Source organism: Chlamydotis macqueenii, chromosome 3 (genome assembly GCF_036417535.1).
Source record: "Chlamydotis macqueenii isolate bChlMac1 chromosome 3, bChlMac1.mat, whole genome shotgun sequence".
NCBI lineage: Eukaryota > Metazoa > Chordata > Aves > Otidiformes > Otididae > Chlamydotis > Chlamydotis macqueenii.
The window spans coordinates 10,679,867-10,690,842 of NC_141558.1; positions in this window are offsets into that span (position 1 = coordinate 10,679,867).

Here is a 10,976-nt window from a genome sequence, read left to right on the forward strand (position 1 = left end):
TCTAATAATAAAAACTTGACATAGATTAATTGGAAAAAAAAAAGTGGTTTTTTCACTTTTAAAAATTCTAAATGTATCATCAAGAGGGAAAAACAGAAACTTAAGTATGCCTAATTATCTTCCAAAGTGGTTCAGCGCTAATGGAGTGAAAGACACAATGATTTGAATTTTTTTTTCCACAGACATCCACAACCATTAATTTTATAGAAAATACCAGAAGAAAAACAAGGGGAAATGCGTTTGATAATGATTCATACTTCCATTTGTAAACATGGCATAAGCACTTGACACATAGAAATGGAAGTCAGATCTGTGAAGATATGGAAAGAAACATAATGTACTTTAGCCCAGAAAATTGCTGATTATTTCAAGTAATGCTGACCCCAGTCTCCCTTGTCCCTTCATGTAGTCACCTTACCCATGGCAATGACAGTCACCAGACTTAACTGAATTCTCAGTTACATTTGTGTTACTACTATTGGGTTTAATTTACTCATTTGGTTTATTAGGTAGTTAACTAGTTGTGTGAAAATAAGAGAGAAATTCAGGTGTCTGTGATCATCGATACCACTATTGCTCAATACTTGGGATTGTGTCTCCATTTATTGTATTGACTGGTAGGGACTACAGAGCCTAAATTGTGCTAACAGGGGAAAAAAAGTATTACATTGGTGTTCCTGTATTTTTACGGTTATCGATTTCTACTTAGTCTGCACTCTGCACATCCTCAGGGTTGCAGCAATTCTTTGAATTCTCAGTTCAAATACTGAGAGATCATCTCAGTTTAGTAATTTAATTTCTCCGCTTCTCATGTAACACAGTGATGGCATCACATGCACAAAGAAAGCATGTCAATTTGATTTGAGTATTTTGACATCTCCTCTAACATCTTTACAGCATGAGCACAACCATAATAAATCACTACTATTATTTATTATTTGCACGCAAAAGCCTTGGCCAAGCTCAGTAGATGACTGTAGCAACTTCTTTCTGTATAAAAGTGATGATTAGGTGTCTGCCTCAAAGATGCAAGATGACCATAACAAATAACTAAACAAATAATTAGTATAACTCCAAGGTTTACTCTCAAAGGCAGGTTCTCCTGGCAGCCAGGAGGAGGTGGCAGGACGCGCAGGAGGGCGTTTTGGGGCTGGATGGCCCAGTTGCTCTGGCCAACACCTGGGCCTGGACCTGCAGTCTGCGAGCATGGAGTTTGCTAGTGCAAACACGCTGGACAAGGCTGGGCTTTCAGCTCCAGTTACCTACCCCCAGCAGTTTACAAACTAAGCCTCAAATTATGTGAAGCTCACTTATCCCACCACCACATGTTTACGCCATCTTGCTGCTCTGGAGCAAAGTTTTCAGCCAAGCGATGAAGAATTTGATGCTAAACATTGAAGCGAAAAAAATAAAGGGTAAGAGCCAGAGGGGAAGGGCTGTAAATCCCAGCAGTCTGCGGTGCCTCTTGCTTGCCTGCCCCAGTTTTGGGTTACACCGCCTGCGTGACTCAGCCAGGGAGAGTGAGCGCCGGGAGGGGTTGGAAAGAAATGTGTTTGGAGGAGGAAACTGAAGGAAGAAAAGTGTTTTCTGTAGGGGAACAGAAGAGTATGTAGGACTGCATGGTAGAAATCCAACATAAGCCTCGTGCAAGTCTAACTGCCGTGATCTCCCATGACTGTCATCTCATTCCTTAAGTAACTGAGGCTTCAGCTCAGCAAAGCATTTAAGCTCAGGCTTCCTTTTATGCTGTCAGTAAGTGCTTTGCTGAACAGGGGCTTAAAGTATCAAGCTTGCTGCATGGGAATTATCCCACCTAATTTTAAAACATTTGCAGTGCAGGTATCTACACCAGAGCTCTTCTCATCATTGATGGGGAGAAGTTTCTGGGGTGCTGTTCATTTGGCATACTCTACCTTAGAATGAGAAATACCATTCAGTAAAAGTGTTTGCAAACAGAGCTTAAAATAGCTAGATCAGATGTAAACATCTACAATCCAGGTACCTACATTCATATACCTGAACCACAACAACCTCTGATGATAGATAAGTAGAAAAAAATATACCAATTGGAAGGTATCAGGCAAATGCAAAAAATTTTTACAGAGAAATGAAACTGAAAATTATTTTCTCTGTAAGAGAGTTACAATTTTAATTGTTTCTAAGACTAATAGCAGAATAAAAGAATAGATCATTGTGATTCCCTTGATTAAGGCACTGTTTCTTTTATACTTCCATTGTCTGAAATTGCTCCTCTGCCTCCATCGATTACTGAGGGCTCCTGCTCACCAGCCTAACTTTTAGAAAGCTGCACCTAGGTAAGATTAATCTCCTCTGGTGTCAGACAGATATTTTTGGAGGAGGAATCACAAACATTGAAGAGATTTCTGGAGAGTTATTTGACTCAGAACTCCTGTTGCTCTGAACGTTGAAGACCATTGCTCTCCCTGCACAGGCAACTGGGATGTAAACTTCTGGGAATTACTGCAAATACAGGAATGCCTGCAATCCCTGTGGGAAATAGCTGCAAAACCTTTAATCCTTGTTATCTCTGAGAGCACATATTTTCGTTTGCTTGCCTAGCAGTGGGAGAGAATGACCGATTAGTATGTTGGGCAGTAAAGCATCGTGCTGTTTCTCTGTTTACCCGCTGCAGACTGCCTCTGGGAAGATGCTGGTTCCTGGGCAAACACTAGCCCACAGAAGAGGAGCAGCAGACCTCAGCAACTGCAAAAATAGCAGCAGCACCTCTAGGCTTTGAAAGTACAATGCAGGGGCAAATACACTTTTGTTAAACTTAAGGAGTTGGAGCTTAATGTGGTCAGCAGGAGTCAAGGACACCCATTCAAGCACTGAACTGAGGGGGTAAGTGAGGACTAAATTGGCTTGACATTTCCTTCTATGAACAGGGGAGAGAGACAGGCAGCTCCAGAAAACAATCGTCTTCCAAGGAAAAGATTTAAAATTTATGGGTTGAATCGCTCTCTGAATAAAGTAGTCTCTTTCTAACTGCAAGAGTCACCATATACTTAACTGAGGAGGATAGTCCAGTCTTTACATGTTATTAATACAAATTGTGTGCTTCTTAGCAGTGGAAAAGTCTTTTTTCTCTGCACTTCTACGAAGTCTACCAAAATAAGGACCATACTGAGACTGCTGCTTCCATGAGCTAGCACAAAGCATCTGATAGCAGAGCTCTGGGCTCTGTGAAACCCAGAGAGGGAAAATTCATGTGGAGGACCACAACACATCTTTCTCTTTTGATGTTTAAATCTTCCCAATTCTAATACACATTAAAACTTCTACCGCAAGCAATAGCCAGGGAGTTACGTAGGGACAGGATCCTGGTAAAGGATTTATTTGACTTGGGGACAGATTCTGTCTGGGTGTTTTGTGGGACTCGAAGAAGAGGAAATGATTCACTCGCAAAGTGGGGAACAGATGCCTTGACTCACAGTTTCCTGATCTAACCACTAAACAATTCCTCCAGCAATTCCTTAGCACATCAAAAGGATGGATTAGTTTCTCAATTCCTTAAACATCATGAAATGTTTGTCCTGGATTGTATGCCTAGGTTTACCTTACAGCCCATTGAGGGAAGATCTCTAGGTTTTATTCTGCAAGGTTGTAGAAAAAGTGCCAATATAAGACTATTTGCCCAACAATCTTGTTGATGCTAATGGAAACAAAATACCAGGTCTGCTGCACTGCTTTTCTTATATGTACAGGGCTGGGGACCTTGGGGTTGACATACTCAAGTCTCACTTTGTTCATAAAATTCCAAACATAATAGAACTCATTTTTAATGTGTAATTCTGTAAGATTATGGACAATGGCTAAGAAACACAAAAGGATTAAGTCTACATGAAAGCAAATTTAAGACATTACTGTTCAATTAAATCGTTCTGCAGTTTTACTTTCCTTCCAGGAAACAGAATTTCTTTGTATCACGGATAATGAAAAGAGTGCTTTATGAGGCATGGATGCCAAAAAACTTATAAGCTCTCAGCTGTACTTGACAGCCTTGGAGTCTAAACTCCACTGCTACCAGATTGTCTCATATGCGCAGTTTATTTTATAAACTATTTCCCCTGAAGAGAAAACACAGTATTTTCAAAACCAGTTCGCTCATGTTGACAAATCAGTGACTCACTCGCAGGATCCCCTTGCAGGAGCTTTCAGATGTGCAGCCCAGGCGATGTTTCCCCGTGGCTGCCTGGCAGGCTGATTTTCGTTTTCGGACTGTGCCATCTGCTGTTGGAATTGCAAATTTCTCTGGGTTTGCACAGTCTGACACCGCCAGCTCCAACCGTCTGGCTGTGCATGTCTGCAATTTGTTCCCATGTGAGGGACAGATGATGTATGGTGTCTCTGTCTCCATGTCATCCCAGGATCGTTTATTCCACTGTTTTGAAGGGCTCTGCGTTGGCACAGACATGTAAGGGCCTCCCTTTGTCCCTGTTGCTCAGAAGTAATTTTATTAAAGGTGGTATAACACACATAGGATGCAGGGCCACATTCTGCAATACTAAATTTTAACAGAAAACTGAACCTCCTTTCTGCTCCTCAGTTCCACCAGCAGAGAAGGTGGACAGATGACTGAGGAATTTCAGCTTCCCAGCATATTTGCTAGCTCTGGGTACCACTGCAGTTGCTGCTGAATGAGGCTTGGCTCCAAGCAGATTCAGCGGGAAGGGAAGAGGCATGTTGGAGGCTGATCCCACCAAATGATGAGCAAAGGGAACCACAGCTTCTCAAGGGCAATGGTGAGCATCCCCCCGCAATGTGGGGACGCTGCATCTCAAAAATTAGTTTAAAACCATGATACTTCTTAGGATGTCCCATGGTTTAGACTGTCAGTGCCTCTGCCTGATCCTCATGATGGAGCTACCGCCATCCCCGAGACTCAAGAAATTCACTTGCTTACTGTCGTAGTTCAGCCCCGATCAGGACCAGACTATGCAGTCTCCCTCTCACTCCCCCCACCCTCCGAGAGAACAGGGAGAGAAAATATAAGGAAAAACGGCTCGAGGTTTGAGACAAGGACAGGGACAAATCCTTAAAGTTACCATCACGGGCAAAACAGACTCAACTTGGGGAAAACTATTCATTTATTACTACAAATAGCAGGATAACGAGACAGAGAACAAGATAACCTCCATCCACCCTTCCCTCTTCCCAAGCTTAACATTATCTCTACTACCTTCCCCCCGCCGAGTGGCATAGGGGGCGAAGAGGGAATGGGGGTTGCAGTCAGTTCATCATACGTTGTTTTACGCCGCTGCTTCATGGTCGGGGGAAGAACTCCTCACATTCCTCCCCTGCTCCATCGTGGGGTCCCTCCCACGGGCCACAGTCCTTCGTGGAACTGCTCTGGCGTGGGTCATCTCTTCCACGGGTGCAGTCCCTCCAGAACAGCTGTCCCAGCGGGCCCTCCATGGGCCACAGCTGCCTTCAGGCATCCACCTCCCCCGGTAAGGGGTCCTTCACGGACTCCAAGTGGATCTCTGCTCCTCCGTGGACCTCCATGCGCTGCAGGGGGACAGCCTGCTCCACCATGGTTGTCACCACAGGCTGCAGGGGAATCTTGGCCAGGAGCCGCATTACTCCTCCCCCTCCTTCTGAACTGACCTTGGCGTCTGCAGCCGTTCCTCACAACAGGCTGGCAGACGCCTCTCAGGATCCTTTTTACATCTTGATCACTTCCTTCTCATCTCCTCTCCACTTCTTGCAGCCAGGCTGGACCGAGTTGGGCCCAGTCGGCTGCCTGGCGAGAGGCCAGAGGGTGAGGCCTGCAAGGCCCATGAGGCCTGCGCCTCCCCCTCTGCGCCTCTGCCCCCGCTCAGCTTCTTCACATCTTCTCTTCTCTCTTTTTTTCTGTTTTCCCCTTCTTAAATACATTATCGCAGAGGCGATATCATGGAACATTCTGCTACCAATCGGCTCGGCCTAGGCCCGGCTGAGTCCACTGAACAAAGGGGAGCGACTTCTAGCAGTTTCCTACAGAAGCTGCCACCTTAGGCCCCCCCTCACTAACAAAACCATGACACTTACACAAGTGTTTTCCCGAGGTCAGGCAAATATGGCCCACTGGATTGCATTAGCTCTGCCTGCTTTTGTCTGGAAGCTGTCTTGTATCAGTCAGTAACACAGTTATTCCAGCTGCATTTCTAATCACACAGGTGGACTCTCTTAGGTCTCACACAGCGGTCCCACACTCAGGGTTTCAAAATTTTCATCTGACTTAGGGCTGTTATTTGGGTTCTGCTGGACAACAGGTCTGGGTTTGCAGGCAATGCTCTGCTTTCAAGGCCTGATCTTGCAAAGTTATTTCCAGAATCTTGCAATGGTATCTTACCAGCCTATGATAGATACCCTGACTATTCATCTGTGCATTCACACAGGACCATGTATTGAATGCATCACATGCCTGGTCCCTAAGGCACATGTGGTACTGCTGGCGGGTTCACATAGCACAGAGAACCTCTTTGGGCAGTCCAGTGCAGACCTCCTCGTAACAAACAAGCCATTTCTTGATCTGGAAACAGCACAGGCACATCACCATAGCACTGCAAATAACCCAATCAGTCCTGTTGGGAGGCAGAGTGAATTAGAATACATATTGTGCAGAGCTGGTACAGTTGTACAGTAAGGAGCACCAGCGCAGTATCTCAGGGGCAGCATTTCACCCTCCCACATAGATCCCACATTTGTGCATTTGGAGCATGCTGTGATAGCTTTAACACGGCAACAAATCATGTGGCTGAAACATGAACCAAATGTCCTCCACTGGGAACCAGCATTTTTATTAAGGCTTGGACACAGCCAACACACAGCAGGATTGGACCATCAGGGCATGCTGAATTCCCTGTAAGAAAAAGTGCTAATGAAGTTCAAAATGCCATCGGTTTCTTGAAAATTAGTTCTTGGAATAAACATTCTACTCAGATGAGTTTTACCTTAGTTGGGGCTTAGATTGGTACCATCTCCACCACGTCCAAATGCGCTCTTCTAAGTGCTGACTTGGCAGTGATGGTTTGGTCAGCAGTGTGATAAATGAGTCTGAAAATTAGCTGCTGAGAATTGAAATAAAGTACTGGTTTCTGTTCTTGGAGCTTGTTGAAGTCTCTCATCATTCGTAGACTGGCATCTCAGAGGGGCTGCTTGTGCATGAGAACAAGAGGATCGAGAACAAGGAATGAACTCTGACCACTGCCTTATATTATACTTTAGTTCCCATTGTTTATATCCTACTGGGATCAGAGACCTATTAAAAACTAGACTGAACAATACAGATATTTATTACTGAAACGGCATTATACCCTTAACCACAAGTATCTCTTATCTGACAACATGAAAGCAATACCACTTTGGGAAAACTGAAAACGACTGTGCATTTGTGTAGTCAGATTCCTCACAAGGGTAACCCACATCCTCTGCAGGAGCATTTTTGAGCTCAAAGGTCCATCAGGGAGGACTGGTGAGGGAAATAATCCCAAAAGCATTTTCAGTTTAAAAATTTCAACAAGGGGCATCTTCCCGGCAGTTACTGCAGAACAGGCACTCTGTGCTCCATACCTGTCTATGGCAGCTCAGGCAATCAGGTGGTTGGTATACAGATGAGCTGTAATAAGTCATATTTCAAGACAAAGTCATATTTCAAGAGACACAACTGACCTGGAAGTTTGTAATGCCACTCCTGGTTCCTGTTATAATTACATCTGACTGCCACACATCACTAGCATGTGTATCTACTGACACTATTAGGAAAGGAAATGTCTTATGTTTTAGACACAGAATTATGTTAGCAGTTAATCAAGAGGATTTTGTTACTGAGAGTTGTAAGACCTGGCATCTTTGGCATCTCGACTGTATAATAAGGGGAAGGTATACGCCTAGGCAGCAAATCAAGAAAGGCCAGCACATCACGCAAGAATCTGTTTGAACAAGCAGGTTAGAAATACTAAGGGACATATGCCTCACATCCCATCCTGCTTCAGGATTTAGGCAGGTTTTAAGGCATGTTTTTCTCTCTACAGCACGAAGAACTTCCAGATCAGTAAGCATCACTGATACTCACAGTTGGCATGACATCAGTACTCCTCCAAGTACCTGGCCCCAAGGCTTTGTGCGTCCATCCTAACATCAACAACTCCTGCACTGAAACGTCACCCCGCTGGCCACGCTAGCGCATGGCTCACAGGAACCTGCCCCGATGCTACTCGAAAATTTGTAAGTTACAACTGAGGCTCACAGTGAGAGCAAATTGCAGTGTTGCCTGGAAAACTTGTCTTTTGTAGCCCAAGGGCTGGTGGAGCTTGGGGAACACTGGTCTGAGGAGACAAGCAGATGAAGGATGTGAAAGCGAAGCCATTGACTCCTGAGATGAAATGTCTTGGCCAGAGTTACCTGGCAGAGCCAGGGTCGTGAACGTGGCCCCTGACTGGCACATAAACCAGAAGGTTATGTTTTCTAGTTGAGAAGTAAAATGGAAAATATCAAGAACACAAAAAAAAATCCCTTTCACAGACTGAAAATGTGTCTAATACTGCTGTCCCTCCTCCGCTTCATTTAATCATCTTAGAACTTGCTCATAACAGCAAATGATTCATTTTCAGACAGAAACATGATGAAGTGTCAGCAGAGACCCCTGACATAACAATGGCCAGCATTTCCTTCCAGGACTTGAGCTTTTCCCACAGGACACACCGTTCACTTCAACCCCTTTTTCTATGGGAGCTGTGGCTGCCTACCATTTCTTCCTCCTGAGATACCTTGCTACCCACATTCCCGAGCTAGGCCTAAAAATAGGACTGGTTCTGATCCATACTGGATAAACAGATTTTATTTTCTTGTTTTGCCTGTGTTGAATTGCATGTTTTGCATGTTATCTAAAGACCACAGTAAGCTGTGGGCAGCACAGTTATTGAGAGCTGAGAAAAGAGCCATCTCATCTCTGGAGATGCCTTATACAGTGAATTTAAACTCAATACCCTAAATTTCGGAAAACATTATGTGAAAGAAACTGGGGGTGTAGGGAACAGCTAAAGGACTTGAGCTTGGCTTAAACATGCACTCCTACTGAGGCTTGGAAAATTACAAGATACTCCCTTCTGAAAAACACCTGCTGAACACAGTCCTGAAACGCTGCATTATTTGGGAATAAATGTGGAGGAATGAGTAAACTCAGGCATGGGAGTCTCCAAAAGTGCTGCTGCAACAAAATGTTGTTGTATGGTGTGGCTGGCAGGGTGGTGGAAAAACAGGGTGGTGGGATGACTTTGACTGCCAAATTATGTCATGTTTTAAAAGAGACAACCCCAGAAATTAAATGTTGCTGGTCTAAGTTACAATGTAGTTGCCATGGCAATTATAAAATAGGAAACCATTGCCGTCATTGCTTGCATTGTCACATGCCTTATGGTGAAATTGTGGCTCCCTGGGTTATGGAAGGAGATAAAAGATGTTGGGCTCATCCCAAGAGGCTGCGGGTTTTTGTGCAGAGTGAGCAGAGGAGCAGCAACCCCAACAAATCCTGCAGGTTGCTCTGTCTCTGGATCCTCAGGACACAACTCAGGGACACAAACCTGGCATCCAGACAAAACAGCAGTTTGAAAAACCTCAGAGCTTAGTCATTAACAGAGATTTCTCCTGCAGAGCCACATCCAGAAGCTTCTTTGTGATGACTCCAGGCCTTCAACCTGGCTGCTCACAGGACAGAGCCTTCAATAAAACAAACCTTGGTGCTAACACTCGCATCCCAGGCAACTACCAGCTCAGCCCTTTGCTGTGACATCTCCTTTGAAGGAACCAGTGTCATGTGTTTTGTCATATGCAAAGGCCGGCAAGCTCCCTGGGCATACAGGGCTCACTCACAGGACACTTAGGAACTGGGACCTCATTTCTGTGCATCCAGGAGACCACAGCAGTCAACAATGTCTGAATTTTGTGGGTTTGTCTCAACAGCAATGCCCAAAACGGATGATCTCCTTCAGGTATAAGGAGACTGGAGATTAAAGGAAGAGAAGACAAAGTAATAAATCATCTACAAGCAGGTTATATCTGTGGGGCAGCAGCCCTGTAAGTCTCAGGTCTGACTCCTCCTGCTGAGATGATTCGCCCCAGCTCTCCTGGCCGTCCCTCTGGAGCATGAGCTCCGGTGATGGGCCAGCTCTGGGTACTTTTCTGTGATCTTTTACAGGTCATCTCACAATTTCTCTGCGTCCAATGTGAGAACACAGAACACAAACCAGGTCTGAGCAACCAACTGCATGTATACCATGGGCAGAACAAACAGGCATGTACCTACAGAGCACCATGTAAACACAGCGTCCCTAAGCTACTTTTATTCTCAGGAGGTGTGCCAGGAATCTGAGAAATCAAATGCATCTATAGTAACACTTCATTACAGAAATTGATACTGTGAAGAGTGCAGAACCAATACGAAGGGACAGACCATCTGAAAGTGACACTAACGCATCAGGGTTTTGTCTGCTAATGTGGTCATACTGACCAGGGCTACCAGCCTACGCAACAACGATAAATCTCTTCAGCATCCTCAAAAAGACCTGTCTGTAAGCTCCAGATTCCCTGTTAATCACAAAAAGATCAAACAACTTCTTCTTCCCAACGTTGTGATGAGAGTAGTCTGAGCTGACAAGATAGTCTAAGTGCTGTAGAAACATTCTTTCTCCTTTGCAGCAATCTGATCTGGTTGGAGATGTCCCTGCTTCTTGCAGGGGGGTTGGACTAGATGACTTTTAAAAGTCCCTTCCAACCCAAACCATCCTATGATTCCACGAGTCAAGTACAGGGCAGTCACCCGCTGCCAACCAACAAGTTCTGCTAGTTTGTACATGTCATTTACTCTAGTAAACCATTAAATATTTTTTAATTGAAATTAGTAAACTAGCTAGGAAGCAGGAAAAACAAGAGCAGGCAGCTCCACTGGAGCCCTTCATGTGATTGTGCAGAAAAGA